The sequence below is a fragment of the Lathamus discolor genome, chromosome 8 (genome assembly GCF_037157495.1).
Source record: "Lathamus discolor isolate bLatDis1 chromosome 8, bLatDis1.hap1, whole genome shotgun sequence".
Taxonomy (NCBI): Eukaryota; Metazoa; Chordata; class Aves; order Psittaciformes; family Psittacidae; genus Lathamus; species Lathamus discolor.
The window spans coordinates 2346347-2367077 of NC_088891.1; positions in this window are offsets into that span (position 1 = coordinate 2346347).

The window sequence follows — 20731 nt, forward strand, 5'->3', positions numbered from 1 at the left end:
CTCCCACAAGGCTCAAGCAATGTCACAAGCATCACTTCCCTCCCACAAACCCAGATACTGGGGAGATAAGACCCCATTTTAAAATATTTATGGCGTATATAAGCAAAAAGCACATTTACAAGCGGAAAAGCCAGGACTGCTGAGATAAAGAGTGATAATGTTGAGCTGGAGAAAGTTCAGTGTGGCTGAGGAAACAGGCAGACTCACAGCACCGAAGCACAGCAGTACCCATTCCCCCGTGTCACCCCAAATCCCACATACAGGGAAGCTGGCCTCAAGAACAAGCCTTTCTCCAAGTGATTCAGCATGGACTCGCTGCTCATCAGCTGCCCGCCTGATGCTCTTGCTTTTCATGAAATTAAATGCCTTTGTTCGCATCATTTTCCCCTAGCTAAGAGAGAGCAGAGCTGTGGAGCTGCACAGGACCCTCGCGGGCTCCGTAGCCGGCAGGAGGGCGACTTGCTTTTGTTTCCAGGATCTTGTGTGCACCAGCTGCCTGCACGCATATTTACTTCTTTAGAAAGCATTTTCCCCTGTAACTTGGCACAAAACCTGATTGCCACATATTTTCCCTTCTTTAAATAAACAGAGCGTAATGTGCGATAATTACACTCCGTGGCTAGAAACTTAAAACGACTTTGGGGTATTTGTCTGTCATGTCAGCTGTGGAACAGCTTAAAATCTACCCAGACCAGCCAACATATTGTACCCCAAGAGAAGGATGCTGGGTTGGCTCTGTACAGATACAACTTGTTCCCTGTGGCTGCAGCTCTTATGGCAAGACAAGGCTGAAGAACACTTGGGCAAAGCCCTCTCCAGGAATTTTTGGTGTGAAACCTCATCTCTGCAGCGAGTTGCAATTGGTGTTTATGGTGAGTGAGCAAGTATTTAGGGAAAGAAAAAAAATCCACTTTGTACTGAGAACTATTCCCCTGCCCATCACTTCGGCAGCAGTGGGGCTCCTCACTGATGCAGCACCAGCAAGGGAACAGGCAATGCTTTTAGCCTGGGATGGAGGACCCTGAGGCTGCATCCTTTGCTCCATCCGCTTGCTGGAAGCAGATGGCAGAGTATTTTGCATTTCCATTCAAGTCAAGCGTGAAGGAAAGCATGTACTTCACTAACAAGAGATCAGCTACTATTTATCTTACACGGGTGACTTCATTGTAGAAATAGCACCTAAGAGAGGTTTGCAGCCTCTCCAACAATCCACTTTTTCTAAACAGCATTTGGGAAAAGAGCAGAGCTCAGAAAGTAAGTGAGAAATTTAGGCTGCTGTCATTTCACAGATTTAAGACTTTGGTGTATTAAAATAGGAAATGTACAACTTGACTCTCTTGCATCACTTTAAGCATTATATCCCAATTGTGGATCCTCCAGCAGCAGTTTGGTTTCAGTTTCTTTATCACCAAATACCCAGACATTTGTTCCAGCAGTTGCCCCAAGGTAAGGGCATTTTTAGACACCAACCCCTGGACCTGCAGGTGCAGAGATGCTCTCACCCAGGGTCACTCCATAGCTCACGTTATTGTTTTTAATGCTTCCTCAGAGCGCAACAGGATGGACCTGGTAGAGGATGCTGATGGATGAAGCTGTGGGCAGGAGGGAAATACCTGCTGACGATGCCTGGACAGGGGCCAGCCTGCAGCACTGCAGATGGAGCGAGGAGTAACAATGTCAGGAAGTTGTTGATAACTGACTCCACGCTCACTAACAACATTGACTTCCTTTATTTCCCACCTTTCGCTACCACAGGCCCAGTGCCTTTGCTGCACAATGCTTGTTTCTGTGCGGTAACAGCACAAAGGCAAAACCTGGGCATTTGTCTGGCTCTTGCTGCTAGAAATCAGCCTGCAAGAACAGGACGCAACAGCCACTGCACTAATGCGCAAGAAAGTTTGCCTTAGAACAGGTTGTTGAGAAAGTAATGCATTCTAAAAATCAGAGAAAAGGCTCTTACAGACTCAAATCTGTTTTATCAGAAGGGATACCCCGCATAAACTCTCCAAGATATAGATGCTGCCAGCTCCTACCATGGCGTAAGTATCTTATTTGACTAGTGGGTAGATTAAAGACTCTCTAAATACCACTGTTAGAATCCTTATAACATAGGTAACATTACTGCAGCACTGGGAATGCCACAGGGACACAGAGATCACTTCTGCACAGTCAGGAACTTACAGAGGCACTTGCAAAGGTTTTACCACCACACTGTCTGGGTCTGACTCATAGTAAGTCCTATTTATCACCCGAGTACAAACAACCTTGCAAACAGGTTGAACCTTCACTAGGAGCAGAAGTTTGTCAAAGACAGTGGTGGAAGCAATAAAAGAACCCAAAGAAATACTACCTTAGGTATCATTTTCTATCAATTTAGCTCATGCTTGTATGCTACAGGATACACAGTTATGATACCAGCGCACAAAGCAACTCAAAACCTGCTCTTCACACTAAAATATGATTCAGTTTTAAGTTGGAGGCTTTCTGATGACTGCAGGTTCATCAGATGCTAATATTCGTTCAGAAGAAGAAAACCAACTCGTTACCATTTAAAGGAAAATTTCTGAGAAAAAGAGGCATTAAAAAGAACTAACCAAGGATCTTACTAGATTTCAGGATCTTTGGCAAATCAAGCTGGGATGCATGAACATAGACAAGAGATTTTTCAACAGCTCCATGGCACATTTACTCAAATCTTATTTCTTAGAGGCACTTTGCATAGTTAGAGAAAACCATGTAAACCTTTGCCAGTGACTGCAGGATGCCAGAGAATTTCCACATGGAAACCTTCCTGTATCAGCCTCCAAAATTTGGCAGCTCCACAAGATTATAGCCATGACTGAGGTTTAAATGAAGACATCCTTGGCTGGACTCTTCTCTGTTTAATTAAAAGATTACAGACCCCATCCACAGGGATGTATAAAATGCTGGGGTTGTAATGATGCAGATTACAGCTGCCATCACCACTGAAAAGGTCTGAACAAGTAAATGGATGAAATAAAAGTAGAAACGGTGTTCTGCTTTCTCATCTGCCACATCACTGCCCCTGAACCACTGTGGAGGACCCAGAGCTTCAAAACCCATGCTGGAAGTAACACAGCCATTATGGGCTTTATGCATCCAAAGACTTCTGAGGTCTTTCCGACTGCTGGAAGACTTGGAACTGGCTTTTGCATATTTTGGATGACCTATTTATCCCAGAATTGGCAAGGCTGGGGAGCAGTTTTCCTCACCAGGCAGGTCTGGGTCATGGGGAGTTGGTAGGAAGGAAGGAAGGAGGTGGAAACTTTGTGTAAATAACAGCCCTCCCCCTTCCAGCTCAGTGCCTCATTGATGGTGCCCTGTCCTTGGCAGGGAGGAGATGGGACAGGGGGTTTGGTGTGGTTTGGAAAGAAGTAAATCCCTTTTTCAACTGAATGACATGGCCAGAGCCTCAGATCTCCTGCCAGAGGCATGTTCCCACTGTCAGCAACAGGCTTTAAAAGTAAATATATCCTGTGTCTGCCAGTAACGGGTCTTCTCTAATTATAACCAAGCATCTGACTGCCTCTGCTGAACAGTTTCGGGACTCTGGTGCTGGGCAGTGGTTGCCTTTAAGGACTGCTCTCTCTTACATAGGGCCTGGACAAACTCTGCTGGGTCCTCTCATAGATGCAGCTTTCTCTTGAGAGCACTGCTCCTGTTTCCACAGCAGAGGGGCAGCAGGGCAAGGAGCTGCTATTAATGCATCAATGGGGTGGCAATGAGGCAAAAAGGACATACCATGAGGTCTGCACTCAATCATGGTCAGCACCACAAGTCCCAGGAGGTCTACAGCACAATATGCTGAGCATACATATCTCAATGTCTTTTCTGTACACATACATGTTCTAGAGTATCACGTATACTGTTTTGTTCTTGTAGTGGACCCGAGCAATTTAGCTTCCAAGAATTCTGCACACCAGGCATTTACTAGCCCAGATGGATTTGCTAAGGAGCAGGGTCTGAACAGGTCCAACTTCTACTTTATGCCTGGGTCAAGCACACCACCAGCATTCAGATGAAATCTGTTCTTCACCATCTCTGTTCCCAGCCCCACTCCTCTCCAGCAGCCAGAACCCCACTGCACCTATATGAGCTGCCGAGATTACTGATGAGCTTCCAAGTGAACTTATGCTAATTGGCATTAACTCACGTTACTAAACTCTCCATGCTTAAACTGCTTCTAAGTAGCCACAGACATGATACATAACTGTATTTAAGCATTATTGCACTTGCTTCTACCTCCACTCAGACCATTTCTGACCATTTCACAGTTCTTCGCTCTCCCCAGGTAAGCCTGTGAACTTAAGCTCCACAGCAGCTACTGGCTCGTGGATTTGTAAGTTTTGGACACCAAAACCAGTTTAAAGAGTCAAAGGAATTTGTGTAGGACAGAGACCTTTGAAGCCACATGGTGCTGCGACCACATTCTGCCACGGCTGCTCCAGCTCCAGCGACACCTGGCCCTCGATCCAACCCTACTCCTGCTATTTCTATATTCTTATTTAACATGTTGTCTTTCCCTCACTAGTTACACTTGAGGCCTTCAAGGTTGTATTTTCCTAGGTGATGAGAAGTTCAGCGTCCTCAGCTGAGGAGCATTCCCCTCCAGACAGGGTGCTGGAGGGGGATAGACATGACTAGTGCAGTATCTGGATTGCACATGAGAATCCAGCAAGAACAGAGACAACCAAGCTCCCATTGCTCCAATGCCCAAAAGAGTGAAATTATAATCCCAGAGATAATAAAGTGGCTTTATTACAGCTGTCAGTCAACCTGCCTCCACTCCTCGCCTGCCCTCCAGAGAATACATTTAAAGGCCGCAGACTTGTAGGTGATGATGTTTTATTACATCTCAAAAAGAAAGAGAAAAAGCCCCAGCCCAACACGCAGAGGAATGCAGTTTCATTTGCAGTTTCCTGAAACCTGAGCAGAAAGTTTATAAAAACTTTGGGTCATGTTTGGAGTTAGGAAACAGAATGAGAAATTGCTCTCCTTTTCCTCTTTCTGTTTGCTGAGCAGCACCACCAATCCCACAACCTTCCCACCACCACTTTTTTTCCCCCAGCAGTATTGCAGTTCCAAGCCTTGTTCTGTTGGCTTGGATGTAAATCATAAAGTGAGGGTCTGAACAAGATCCTTCTTGTACTTCACACACCCCGGTATAAAAAACCCAAAGGATTAAGAAAGCAATTTGATCCCCACTTCCTAAGTCTGAACTGTCTGGAAACTGTTGTTACTTCAGGTCAAAAGAAAAGCAGAAAAATACCTCTGACCTCTGAATGTCAAAACAAACAGATCTGTTTCCTAAAAAGTAGGAGTTGACATTGGAAATGAGGAGAGGAACCAGCCTGAGCCATCCTGTGGTAGTTCTTCCCTGTGGGGATGCTGAGGCGCTGGCACAGGGTGCCCAGAGAAGCTGTGGCTGCCCCATCCCTGGCAGTGCTCAAGGCCAGGTTGGACACAGGGGCTTGGAGCAAGCTGCTCCAGTGGAAGGGGTCCCTGCCTGTGTCAGGGGTTGGGGCTGGAGGAGCTTTAAGGTCTCTTCCAACCCAAACCAGGCTGGGATTCCATGATTTTCCTCACTCATGACCCTCAAAGGGCCATTGCAAAACTGTTTTAGACAAAAAACACACTCAGGACACTCTGCCCTGGAAACGCTTTCCCAGGGCTGGTTTGCACCAAGGAGTGGCTCCATCAGGGAGAAGAGCAAGAAGGGACAGTGCTGATGAGATTTGGGTACCTGCACACTGAGCATGACCTGCCATGAGATAGAGGGATCAGGTGCAAAGCAGGGCTTGGAAGGCTTCCCAGAGCAGGGATTAGGAAAGACAGCCCATGGTGAACAGCCATGGAAAAGCCAAATCCTAAGAGCCTTGCCCCTTTGCAGAGGTATCCAACTTTCTGTGGGGCTTCACCCATCCCACTCCATTTTTACTCCCAAATAATTCTTCCATGTGCTTTGCAGCCTCAAGCTATCCCAGGGCAGATGCACAACAGCTATCAGACACCATCTGCATCCCTGAGCATTCCCCCAACATCCATCCAACAACCCATTAGCACACAATACACCATTCCCATGGCTACCTATACCATAAAGCAAAGATGCAGAGTCCAATAGGAGTGTCCTCATTGCATCTCCCAGCTGCTGGCAGCACTATGCTGCCAAGCATGAAAAGGAGCATTAAAAGGCCATATGGCCTCTTCTTCCATCCATTTTTCCACTCATTTCTAGCAGCAGTAGAGAGAAGAAAGCAGGCTGGATATCAGGGTGTGATATTGCACAAGGAAGATGAAATAAGTTTATAAAAGCAGCTTTATTCTAGTATTTTCCAATTTTCAGACCTGAATTTTGTATCTTTCATGTTCTTTATAAGATTGCTTTAAAACCACACTAAAAAAAACTAAGACATTGCAGGCGGGATGAGAACCAGGCCAGAGAGGCTGTGTCCAAGCATTGGATGGACCTGTGATACCTCATATTGGGGAGGAATGTCACTTCAGCCAGGAATGTCACTTCAGGAATGTCACTTCAGTCTCCAGCACTTCATTCTGGAGACCCATCTGGTCAAGAAAGAGGCAGAGCTAGCAAGGAAAGTTAATTTACCATTTCTTGTTGCTGGTGAGTCTTAACACCCGGAGCACCAGTGGCTCTGAACCTAGAGCTGCACCAGCACCAGCTGTATCTGCTGCAGTTCAAGTCCAGCAGTGAATCATTTAGATAACCAATTAAGCTCAAACATTTCAGCAGAACGCCAACATTAGGAAATGTTATCTTTTAAATCCCTGGCTTTCCATGACAGCAAGCTGCTGCCAGCATCAGAACAAGCTGCTGTGTGTCCCTGCATACAAACAGTTCACCAGCACTCATAGTGGATCAGTCCAGCCCATAACTAATGCCAATGGTCTGAGAAGTTAGGGGATAGGTGGATTTTAGGGTCTCATGTCCCACAGCACTCCTGAAACCACAATCTCTGTTGCCGATGACTTCAGCAAGGGCCACGTGAAATCCCAGCCAGCCTATTCCAGCAGGCAGAGGGAGGGACCAGGTGCCTTTGGATTTTATCCCATTTTGTCACATATTCATGACCACTTTGCACAAAGAGAGCTAAAAGAGACTTCAAGGCCTCCTGTGATCACTTGGTCCACAGCCCATCCCTGTGGCTATAAAAAAAAGTCTGAAAACAATCCAGAAACACCCTAGGAAGGCTGCACTTGGAGAGCTCTGTGCCACAACTGTCCAGTCCAAGGAACTTAATGACCCTTGTAAGAAAAAGGTATTTTCACCTCCTTTCCCCACAGGAAGGCGCATCAGCCTGGCTGCAGAGCCCACTCTTTGGCATGAGTCCCCCCTGCGTGGGCTCATCACCGCTTTCCAGCTTCTTCAGGTTACACCCAATTTCCTCCCTCTTTACCACCCTGCCAGAAGAAGAGCCCAGCATCAGACTCAGGTTTCTAAAGGCATCAACATTCTTCTTCTACATAAGCCAGGCCAAGCTCAGCTGGAGAGCTCCTGGACACTAGAGAAGCGGAGATGTGGAGGCAGAGCTGAGCCAAGCTGGGTAATTACAAGACAACCTCCTTCAAAGAGAAGCTAAACCAAGTCTCACCACACCTCCAGCAGCCACCCATGCCAGAACATACCCACACAAACAGCCACAGCAGCTACATCAGAAGAGTCAGGAAGCACCAAGATGCTCATGTGCCGAATCACCCAATAAGAGGCTCCAACAGCATCCAAATTTTTTTTGCGCTGTGGGACCTGAAATGCCACGAAAGCAGCTTGGAACCAGTCACAGACAGCCCCTTTTCCACAGGGGATGAAATCTCCAGCTGGCTTCAGGTATGACCAGCCAAAAGCAGATATTCATGCTAAAAAAGCAGCATCCATTTCTCTTGAAGTCTACTTTTTTTTTTTTACTACCATCCCAAATGTCCAACCAACCAGTATAATGAATGGCAGAGAAAGAAAGCATTTCCATCTCCTCTCCTCAAAGGACATATTACCCATTGGCCCCTGTGTTAACTACTAGGGATTTTCCAAGTGTTTTACCATGTAGCGTTGGAAACAAACTCAACCAGGCATGCCACGTGCCTTGGATTGCTGCTTTTAGATGGACCACAGCTGTGTCTAGGAAACTAAGCAAAAAGCAGTGTCTTAAGTGAGAAGTGTTTCTGACATTACAATACATTTTGCCTTTAATTCGTTTTTCATCTCAGATTATTACTTGCCAAAAGCTTTGCCGTCTGAACAGGTCCAACCAGCTCTCACTGCATACCTCCACTGAAACCAGCTCTAAATGCAAATGGTACTTATGCATTGAGGGCAGAGATCATTAAAATAAATTACTTGGGTTCTGAAGCCTGTAAACTGTCCTTCTCTGCAATTAAAGCCATTTCAGATTTCAGTTCACTTTGTCACCTTGTCTATCTTTCTCCAAGTTGTAAATTAAACCCAAGAAGGTATATTAAAAGCCTGTGAAGTTCTCTCTAATAAATGGGATTGTAGCATTGGCAAGAGGAGCAGATGCTATGCACCCATCATGCTCTCCAGGATGCAAACCTCCTCATCCCTGCAGCTTGCACATGTGCAATTGGCCACTGAGCTGCTGGTATTGACTCCCCGCAAGAAGGGATGCAGGGCTCTGGTCTCATCTGGTACTGCCTCACTTGCCCTAATAGCTCCACGCTACTCTTTCCAAGGTGCCCTGCTGAAGGACCATGTCCCTGCACCCCATTACTGTAGTGCCTGTGGATGGCGAACACCATACTGCCCATATTTTGTAGCCCACATGGGACTGGCACTCTCATTTCATACAGCTGCCAGAGACAGTGTTCACCCTCTCTTCCCAAGCCAGTGAAAACAGCATCCACAGCCCTGGATGCATCCTTCTACAGGCAGCCCATGCAGACAAGCAGCTCCAGACAAACATCACAGGCACACAACAGTGTCCAAGGACAGCTAATCCCAATATCCCACAGGCAGCAGTGGGGCGCTGGTGAAATCCTTCATCTTATTTCTGCAGCTCAGGGCCTAAGGATATCATCCTTTATTTTCACTGTACACTGACATTAAAGCTTTTTCCAATTGGTCCAGAGCCTGATGAAGTTAAATAGAAAAAAACCCCATTGATCCAATTGTGCATTTAATTAAATATTTAGAGTGTGTTAATGATATCTCTGTACTGCTCAGACATCCACCTCAAAGCACCACCTGGACTGCTGCATGATTTCATCATATACTCTACCTGCAGGTTTACAGAAGGAGTTTATACCGATAAACAACATGGAAACTGCTCCATGCAGACATCATGGACACCTCCCCAACCACCATCACCCAGCCCTTCATCCCAGCCAGCACTGAGGGACCTTCGATGTGTTGAAGGGCATTAGGATGCACAACAGAATTAATGACAGATGCTTCTATTGATGAAACAAAGCCTGAGAGAGGGTTTGAATGGGATAATGGGAACATCTGTCATCCCTGCTAGTGCTACTGGCTTTGTGCAAGACACAGGTTCGGCTAAGAAGGTGGCAGACATGGGAAGACCCAAGTTCACCTTAGACCACCCCACCATATTGATCCTGATGCTGCTACAGCAATCATCACTGCTCAGAGGAGGAACAGAGGCATCGGTCCTCATCTGACCGCTCTGTGGAAACCCAGAGTAAACATTTGACATCCACTAGATCAGCTCATTCATCCTGCGACAACACATCCCTTATTGTCCACCAGACAAGCTCCGCTGTGTTTCGTTTGCCTGACCTTTCCAGCGAGACCCTGACTGCCTTTGGCGACGCTGCGTCCCGGGGCCACATTCCTACTGTGTTCCACCATACTGCTGCATTGTGTGGTGGGACGCTCTGGCCCAGACGTCATCATGCAGCCGAAGCATTGGCCCCTGTGGTCCCCACAGCCCTCGCTTGTGCCAGCAGACCTGCCGTCGCCAGGACGGGATGGCCAAGAGCCCGTGGGCAGAGGCAAAGAGGTGCCGAGACCCCACCAGTCTTGGGAAAGAAATGCCCACGGGTTTGAATACAATTAGCAAGCCCAGGCTGGCAGCGCATCCATGGCATTTATTGTTCCAGGGCACAACAGCTCTTTAGGGACAAAAGTTTCAAGTGCCTCTGCGGAGAGATTAGATCGTCTCCCCTCACTGCTATTATGTTCTGAAATAAAACTGGTCATGGCGGCTGATGGAGTGTCTGACGCTGCCTTTGTGTGCTCCTCCAGGGCCTCCGCTGTTTAAAACTGTTCCCAACAGGGAAAGTGACCCCACATTTTACAACAAGGGACATTCTCCAGATTGGAGACAGCCAGGCTGCAGCTCTGGGGCTGTCTGGGGAGTCAGCCTCAGGCTCCCGCTCAGCCAGGGATGAGGGTGGCAGCAGAGATGCCAACATCTGAACTCCAGGGGCATTCACAACCATTCTGGGAATCCTTCCCCAGAAGAAGGGACACATGCTCCAGGGAGATGGCTGCATCCTGTTCTGAAGGCACAGGGGGACATTGACAGGCTTGGGCATCCCCAAGCCTAGAGAGGAACTTCCCTTACTGAACACCTCCCCATCACTTCCAAAACTCTCTGCTCTAGATGTTTACCAGGACCACCAACCTCAGCATCCTCAGTGAAGGCACTAAGCGGATTATGTAAGAAAGCCATGATTTCGTTATTAAAGACCAGTACATGGGGGTAATGGAGCTGGGTAGCTCCAACTCAGCACATCAAAATATTTTATCTTTGTCCCTAGATTGCTGGTGACCCAGGACAAGTCACTTCACCCATTTCTCTTTCATAAAAAAAGCACATACTGACCTCTTCTTTGATATCTGTTATGAATCCCCATTTGAGAGCTATTTTTTTGTTCTGTACACCAAATGACTATTTTGCACATGCTTATGGATAAAAAGCACACATCATCTTGGAGACACCCACCCCACAACATCAGTTCAACTCCAAGCCTCTGCAGCAACTACAGAGGCAGAAGGAAGAGGGATGAGACCAAGAGCAGCTCTCCTGGAGAGCTGAGACCTGCCAGGAGTCACCATACAGACAGACCTTTCTGCTGCCAGCACCGTGCAAGATCCGTCTTGCTGCCACCCACCCCATTTCTCATTTTCTCTTTTCATGGTTTGGCGATTAAAAGCAATTACAGTCTAGTCATATTCCTGGGCTCACAGGGCATCCCGAATGAATGCATCAAAGACAGGGCTACACAGAAAATGATTGCCAACTCAAAGCCACAACACTTCCAGTTGCGTTCCTCGGCTGCGACGGGGCGAACCGATGGGGAGTTGAGATGTCTGGAGAACAAAAGCCCTACACAAAGTATTCCTGCCTGACTTGAATCGCAGCCCTGACTGCTGATACAGTCTCAAATGCAGTAATTATTGCTGGCTTTGAAGACTAACGTGTGCAGAGTGCATTTTCCACACCTATTTCACCCAAACGACAACACTTACCTCATCCTCGGCGTACCTGCTCCTCTGAAGCCCTTTGTAGTCCTGCCAGGGCAGCTCATTACAGCTCTCATATGCAGCTTCTTCTGGAAAAAGAGACAGTAAGTTTATGCAGGAGAGAATGCAAAATGAAAGAGGTTGCCCTGAATTACAGCTCACATCCCCATGAGAAAGCTTTTATTATTATTATTATTTCAAACCACTTGATGAGGGGAAATTAAAGAGTTAAGTTTCCAAATGGATGTCTATTGTACACACCTCACATGCCCAGCCCTGGCTGGTCCTTCACCTGCCACCCTGAAGGACCCTTTTCCCCCTGATCTTCTCCTTTCCACCCAGACTATCTGCATGCTTTGTCAGTGCAACCCAAAGCCAAACGCAACACCTTGCTGGAGATGAAGTCTTCTTGCCACCTTACTATGGAAGTGTTATAAAACCAAGGTGGGCTTTCCCAACATCAGCCTTGCAGGACAGCAACCACACTTAAAAATCCACTCTGCTACCCAGAGTGACATCCCTGAGGCAATAACAAAGGTAAACTAACTTTGAAGAAATGCCATCAGAAAGCCCAAACAGCTCTGACACAGTGATGCAGAAGAGAAGGCATGACAAGATCATGAGATGAGGTTGCTTGATCAGCTAAACCAGAATAAATTGATTTGGTTTATTTGGTTCTACAGGAGCTGGAAATGTCCCTCACGAGAGATTTGTCATCAATGTACCATGAGCGCCACCGTGACATGCAGACAAATGCCAATGGACCAAGGCACCCTGTTTGATCAGCTCCTGCACACCTTGCCTGGATGCCTCTGTTGAAGACGTTGAAGACATGAACTAAGACCCACCAACTCTGTCAGCCAACAAGCTTGGCAGCAGAAACCCATTTCTGAGGGTTTTAGTTTGGAGGGATTAGCATGCAGAAGCAGGTGCTTTGCCACATGGGACCATATTCCCAAACCCTAGCAAGGGACCCAGCCATCTGAATGTACATAGGAAGCTATACTTTGCTTTCTGCTTTTCCCCGCAGAGGAGGGGCTGTGATGGTGGAGACGTGGCAGAGAGGAAACTGTAGCCATTTACAACCAGCAGTGACCCCACTCAAGCCATGCCATAAGGAAAGAAGAATTTGGGCATTTTGGTTAAAAAGGAGCATCACCACTGCCCACAGTGGAAGACAGCAGCGCCTGCCTGGCACCAGGATGAATACAAGCTCCAACCATGAACAATGGTGTGTCTGTAAAGCACTGATAACGTGGGGGTGCTACAGGAACAAGACAATCCCTGCAATTATTTTAGCTTTTTTCTGGCCCCATGGAGTCTTGGTTAGTGAATAAATCCTCAAGCGTTTTCCATATGCAGGCTGACATCCAGCAGCACTAAGTGCCCAAACAGTACTCTGCATAAGCAGAGGCTGCCCTGAATAGGTGTGACAGGTTTGGTACATTGTGGTGTACCATGCCTAATCTCCAGACCCTCCTGGATTCCGACTCCCAACCCTCTGACTCCTCTTAACATTGCGATCAGCTCCCTGGTGAAACTGGGGCTCAAATCCTTGCAATCAAATAGGTCAGCAGCATGTCAGCATGCCCATCACACTCTGCTTGTGACACCTATAGATGCATCAAGGCAGTTGTGCTCACAGAGCTCAGCCCCAGGAATCTGCAGCCTGCACAGAGGGCATAACCCTATTTTCAAAAACAAAGGGAAACTGGGGAAAAAGGCCATAACTTACTCCTAAAAAGGAAAAGATTCCAAACAGGACTTTTTTAACAACACTAGTACATGTGGACAAGTTCAGAAGGGCAGAAGATCAATGTTCCACCAGTGCAACAAAACAGATGCTCTTTAATATCATCATCTGTCCGCAGCATTAACAACTGTGCTGGCACATTCATGAGCCTAATTACCAGCAGCACTGCTGATCCACTATATCCAGCAGTACTTGACTCTACATTTTGGAGTCCTCACTGATGTTTGCTTTTTAAAGCATAATTAAACCCCGTGAAGACCCCCTAGACCCCCAAACAGCAATCACACATTATCTTATTCAGAGCTACAACACAAGCAGAAGAAAAATAGCTCTGAGGCACAACTTTAACATTTTAGAGACAGCACTTAAGCTATCAGAAGTCATCTTTGTTTGCTAAGCCCAGTGCCTTCTGAAACCAGCTCCCATCCCTGCAGCTCTAATCCATGCCAACTGAAAAAGCCTTTGGGTGTCTATCAATACAATTTCAGCCTTAATTACAGAGCACTATTAAGTAACACTATTGTTCCCTGGAAAAGTCCTGTCGAGTTATTTATTAGGAAAGGATTTGGCAGATTGAGCCAAACTGCCAAACCTTTGATAAACTGAAACCTCATTTTCCCTCTGATCTCAATGAAACAGATTTTTTTCTTCCTCAATGCTTTGAAATCCGAAGTCTGAGTAGTTGTCACTGAGTGATGATGACAAAGGGCTATTTTCCTGCCACTCAAAACCTGAAATTTTGCTAGTCTTTGCTGTGAAAAACAACCTGGCCAAAGCAACAAGGTTGGCGACTTCTTTATTTCATGTCTGCAGTAGGCAATACACTCATATCTTTCATCTCAGGACACTAGAAAGCATAATACATCGTCCCTGCTTTATGAGTTGGGAGCAGAGAAAGGAACCAGAAACCATTTCTTCCCCCAAAGTGGCCTCTAGCCTTCTCAATTGCAATTTATAGACTCGTGGTACACAAGAGCAGAGCTGCCCTTCATCAGAGCCTCACCCTCCCAACAGGGTGCAAACCCCATGGAAAGCTTTGCCTGTGGCTGCCATAAGCCACGACCACACGTCCCACGGCTCCTCTGATACCTCATATGGAGTCACACTGTGGCCTGGTACAAACTGTAGCCCACCGCTTACTACCCTGAGCCCAAACCTGGCTAAACTCACATCAGGAATGAGTCCCTGCCACAACAAGGAACTGTTCCACTTTGAGGATTTATAGATGACCTTGCAATCCAAATTGTTCCTGCTTTTACTAGCAGGACAGTAGCTAGAGATCAAACACCACTTTGGTACTGCTAGAGAGAGATTTCCCAGCAGGACAACCAGTTTATTCCATCAGGACACACAGCAGTAAGTGACAATTCAACTTTCAGACTACTGACATTTTCCATTATAAACTTCTGCCCCCCATCACAGTAGAAATGTCACTCAGTGTGTGCTGGGATGACTATTGCATTTCCAAATGACACAGAGATGACACTTGTGGTTGATCTAGTCAGCATTCCATGATGAATCCTCAAGTAACTGTCAGGAAGACAAGTGTTACTAGATGGATTTCCCTCCCTGCACTGCACAGGACAGTATCCACCCTGATGGGCTCGCTCTGTTTCCATATGAAGAGGTGCTTTTCACTGCCAACAGCTAATTCCTAAGCAAATTCTTTTCAAATGTTAATTACAGTAGAACATGGTTGAATTTTACTGACCCCATCAAATCTGACAGGCAACTTCTCATCTTACCCAGAGCCACTTAAAAGGAAAAGAAAGTTGATTGTATCTTCAGGCTAAAATATTTGTTAGTCTAAAAACCTGTAAGCTTCAACCATAACCTTGCAATTTCCCTTGTATGTATTTATGTTGATAACAGGTTCAGGACAGTAATTACTGGGCTTGTAAATACAAGCAAATATCAGGTCCCAGGGCCAAAGGCCAAAACAAGAGTGTGTCTGGTGTTCAGGAAGACTGGTAACTTATTGTTACTCAATGACACATAGACAAAAGAGATTTTATTCCCAGATCAAGGCAAAGTACAAGACAAGAAGTTGCTTGAAGATCAGGCAGTCATATTTAAGAGTGGGCTCTTACAGTCAGTTCCTCCTCTCTGCTCCTTTAGGAGCAGGAGACCTGCAGGTTCTTCCTACCAGGTAGCAGCAAGGACCTGTGATACTTACTCTTCCTGACCAGGTTCTTTGAAGGCTTGCCCATCCTGGTGTACCTCCTGCTGTTTGGGAGTACAAGAAGGCCACCTTCCCCTTGAGGCACATTTCTTGTTCACAGATGATGGGCTGACCACAGCATGTACCCAGGGCGTAGAAGGATCAAGTGATCATGTGACTGACCTGCAGCAAGCACCAGATAGAGCATCCTTTTTGGTTTGTATTTTTGAAGCAAACTTGCCCTCATCACCTGCCCATTTATCATCACCATCCCACTGGGCTGTGATGCCTCAATGTGGTAAAATCCTCAAGAAACCTGAGTGGGATAACTGGGAAGCAAATGCACTGGCTGAGAGATGGGCTGTGCAACTCTTCCTTATGGAAGCATTTCTACAATGATTAACAAGGTCTCACCACAGCTGAGACTTACAGAAGAGGCGAGATGGAGAAGGTCACTGCCATCAGGATGAAAGAGACATAACATCCCTTTTCTGGACACAGACACCACCTTCCTAATAAGCTCAAGAAGCTCCAATGCTTTTCCAATGCACTACTTCAAAGTGGGAAACTGCTGTGAGTCTCATGCCTTTGTCAGTCCATGTTCAGCATAGCCATCCCACCACCACAGGGATGGGGTTTACCATATCCCCACCAGTAAGACCAGCCCAAAGCCAGTCCCCGCAGGGACACCCTGGGGAAATGGGAGAGCAATTGTGAACACATCTAATGGCTTTTCCTGCCTTTACGCCAGGGAAGCAGGAAAGTATCCTCCAGGAAGACCCAGAGAACAAGCAGTTTTTAAGCAGGACCCTATTAGCCAGACCCATATCTCCATCACCTCTAGAAGAAGCCAAATATTACTGCTCCATCCTGCATGCTGAGGACACACCAGCCCTCAGCCTTGTTGCTCTATGGTTCTCTCCTAACAGTTTCCCTGTCAAATCAGGGCAAATTCCTTGTGTTCTGAGCACTGAGGGAAAGCCCTCACCCCCCGCTTGCATCCATGGCTCTGGAGTCAGCACAGTGACACTATTTCCTCAACACATTTGTTCAGCTTCACATGTGGAACAAATTAGTGGCCACATCCACCACACACATGCTCTTTGCTCCTCTGGGTGTTCTCCACAAGCTCCTGATGGTTAGCAGAGGCTGGATGCAACTATTGTTCCCTCTGCTGTTATGCTACAAAACCTGAGCTACCCTTCAAATAAAGACAAGCAGGGATGTGCATTTCTATGCCCTTTTGTTGGCGTTAATGGGGATTTTCTCCCCAGGCTTCCTTTGATCCGAGTTGGGATCCAAGCCCTCCAGCTGCAGCACACTGGTCCTGCAGTTTCTTTTTAGACAGTGACAAAGACCCAAACCTCAAACCCTGCATCAGCACAGCACCCGTCCCCTGAGCAAAGGATGGGTCACGTCAACATACCCACCAGAGCAAGGGGAAGAAAGCTGTCATGGTGAGGAGGCAAAGCTCCAAACCCATGGTCCTGCCTCTGCCTATGGCCAGTTTATCCGTGGGTGTCACTTGGCATTTTGTATAAGCACAGAGAAGAAATAATGATCAACATAGAAAGGCAGGACTGAGGGAGAGCAATTAACACAGCTTCCTGCACAAGTTAATCAAAGTCATGACTCCTCTTCTGTTTTGCATCCACAACAACTTTTCTTACTTCTCCCTTTTTGGCTGGGATTTAAGTTTTTGTCTTTACTATGCTTCAATTTCTTCTCAGTTACCAGACCCTTGTATTAGCCTTCCCTCAGCTGTGACTTCTCCCTTTGCTTCCCTAACTGTTTCCATTTTTTGCCCCTTATTATCATTTGGAGTTTGCCATCTTTCCCATTCCTGCTGATGCACTTTTCCTCCCTGCCACAAGCTCTTTGAAGTGTCTTGCTCTTTCCCTGAAGCAGGAGAAATCTCACCCAGATTCCACACATTTCCACCTCCAGACAGAGCGAACTTGGGTAACACAATCCCACATCTATTTAAACCTCAGGGCTGGAGCAGTGCTGATGTCCATGCACAGCCCTGGGGGCTCCCAGATGCTTCAAGCCTTGACTGAGAAAACCCTCCTTCTAGCCCCCAAAAATCAGGAGATGCATTTGAAGGTCTCAGCTTCCTGCAGAGAAGTAAACCCATTCTTGGTGGTATTAAAGAGCACAGAGCATCAAGAACAAATGTTCTCCAGGTATGACTATACCTTGGACAGAAAGGTCTGGCTCTCCTACTCCACAGGACACAGCTTTGGCCACACAGGGTACATTTTCAGCTCAATCCAATCTCTCGCCCGAGGCTACTGGAAACAAACCGGCAATAAGTGGTTTTTGCAAGAGCAGCCTAAAGCATCTGACAGACATTATCTTTCAGCCCAAATCTTAAGCTGCCATTATCTTTGTCAATCACCTTTCTCCTGATGACCGGCAGAGCCTGAGCAAAGCTGCTGATCCTGCAGGTAAAACCAAAGCCCAGAAACATTCCTCTGCCAAAGGAAAGCTTTTGTGAGATGAAGATTTTCCCCCAGCATATTACTGTTTTCGAGCACTAGTCCAAGCAGCTCTCCATTTCAAAGGCTGCTGTGCTGACAGCTGACACAGCTTATGGAATCCCACTGGCTCCCAGGGTCTGTGGCACAGCTACAATCAGGATTTCCATCTCACACAGGTCCATCCCGTCCCACCCCCCCCATCCCCCCGTCCCCCCCCCCAGTTTTATAAGGAATTTAAAGCCTCTGCAAAGTTAACAACTGTACACTAATGGCAAGTGGCAAAACAGGTTCCTGGTTTATCTCAAAGGCTTCTGGACTCAGTGCAAGTCACTGAAAGCATCACTGGAGCTTTGTACCAGCATGTGCAGGCAGAGTTTTAGACATAGACCCAAACTATGCTATTACAGACACTGATTTTCTTTCTAAACCTACTTCTTGCTTCCTGCACTGGATATCTCAGCACAGAAGAGGATAGATACTCGCTTTTTCCACTGAAAAAAGTCCATGCAGCAACTCCTCTGCACATTCTCCAGCCACACACAGGCTGAGCTTTGCTGTTATCCCTCCATGGGAAATCCAAGCTGATGTTTGGAGGCATCAAGAAGCTGGTGCCTTCTGATCCCCTGCAAAGCCTAGTTTTTGGGTAATCCCAGTCCATTCCCCTAACATCCAAGCTTCTTCCAGCAGCCATTCCCCTTCCCTCCTCTCCAGGCAGAGATCTAAACCAAATCATGCATACTAGGGGACAGCCCCTGCTTAAATAACTTCCAAAACTCTTAAATAAGTTATTACAACTTGCACAGGGATGTGGCCTGAAAATTGGACTTTTGGCTTTATGACAGGAAGAGGGAAGACCAAACTGACATACGTTTTTTAATGCTTGATAGGATCAGATTTGGGAGTGGTTTCTCAGGCATGTGCACGGCACGTGGCCTCTCGGGTATGTACGTTCTTCTCATGGCTGAATCCTTTATTGAGGTTTGCAGTTTGGACTGTGCAGCCTTTGAAGCTGCCAGCTGAGGCTGCTCAGCAGGAGGATGTGCTCAGGACCCAGAACCTGGAGGAGCTTAACCCGCTTTGTCAGAGAAACCCACATCACACACATCCCAAATGCCACTTCCATCATCTCATAATCCTTCAGCGCAGGATGCCACAGCTATTAACACAGGGATAGTCCCACTCATGGCGGGAGGTTTATCTCCAGCTACTTTGTGTCTTTATCCAAGCCTCACCATAGGGAGAGTTTCCTTGAGTTCCTTTCCAAAAGGTTTTTTGAACACTGACCACAACTGAAACAACAGGGTAATAACTGCCCAGAATTTATTCTAGCTGTTTCAAGTATTCTGTCTGCCACTTAAGACTCAAGCTAAAAATAGGAAAACCCCCAGAAATCTGTATTTCTAATAAATAATTGCACTCTGGAATTCTCTCCTCTGATTTAGCATTTCTGGATTAGCACCCAGGAGGAGATATTTTCTACATCAGGCTACAGCTTGGTTGTTTGCATTCGTGTGACCACAGATGCCAGCCTTCACCCCACTATCTTTATTTTCCATGAGGAATCATAATCTCCCCCAGAAAACAGGGTTCATAGCTGCCATGAGCATAAGGAGAGAATGCTGCTGGTCTTTCAGCCCCAGACCCATTGCAAGTAGCGGTGGCTGTCTTCTTCCAATCCTTTCTGTCGAAAGGTAACATTGCTTTTTGAAATCACAGCCTTTCTGTACAAATAAACCTTGCTTTAAACACTGCTGAAATGTTATGTAAGCAGTTATCCGAAGAGAAACAACATGTTTTCGCTGCTGATTGTATCTGAGCTGCTTGTAAACATGAGCAAGCTCCTAAGAACTGCAGATATCTGCAGCCTTAAATAGCCTGCATTTTTCCTGTCAAGCCCACCAGCCTCAGTGAAGTTACTCCAGGGACAACTTGTGTCCAAGAACAAACATTTTGGAAGGAATATTTCACAGCAAGGCTTGGGTAAGGCTTTTGGGACACCACCAAGAGTAGGATTATCAAAGGAGAAATCAGTACTGGTTTAGCAGAGGTCTGTTTGGGCTGTCCTCATGTACAGACCAGCACTGATGTGCTGCTGGTCACTCGGCTGCATCAAGGTTCAGAGGGTTTCCCAGGAGTGCTGTGGACATGCCCTGATGCCAAGGCTGCTGGTTGTCATTCCAGCCTTGAGTGGGACATGGTTACTTTCTCCTTTCAGAATTCACCCAGCCGTTGCCTGGTTTGTGGTTCAGCTCTGGCTGAGCCTTCAACCCAGCTCTCAAACACCTCCAGCTTCACCTTAGGCTGGCCCATGTCCGTAGGACAGCATCTGTCCTCTCTCCACCACAGTCTGCACTGCTGCAGCTTCCCTTAAGCTTTGTCAAATGTTTCTCTTCCAACACCATGATGTGCTGATTACGTGTATGATATAGCGATGCACATTACATCTTCACACCCTTCTGCTTTCTCATGATGGGTGAGCCTGACCCATCTTCTGCCTCTCTGCTAACCCACCAAAGCCTGCATTAGAAATTATGGATACTTTTTCCTTAAAGAGGAGGACTTTTCAGTAGAAACAGCAAAACTTTCCCCTCTGTGTCAGCTATTGAAAGGAAATTACACCAACCAGCACAGAAGGTCAAACCCACAGCTAAGCATGGGCCAGATAAGCAGCCTCTCAAGCAGGGCTTTAGAACCCTTATGAAACAGCAAGGCTCTCCAGGTTCCAAACTGTCCATATTTACCTAGTGAGCTAAATCACCATATCCTATTTGTAAAGAAAAAGAGCAACAGGATTTCAAGTCCAGCACTGCCACAGCTTCAGGGCTGTGATCCCACCTCTCCTTTGCACACCCAAG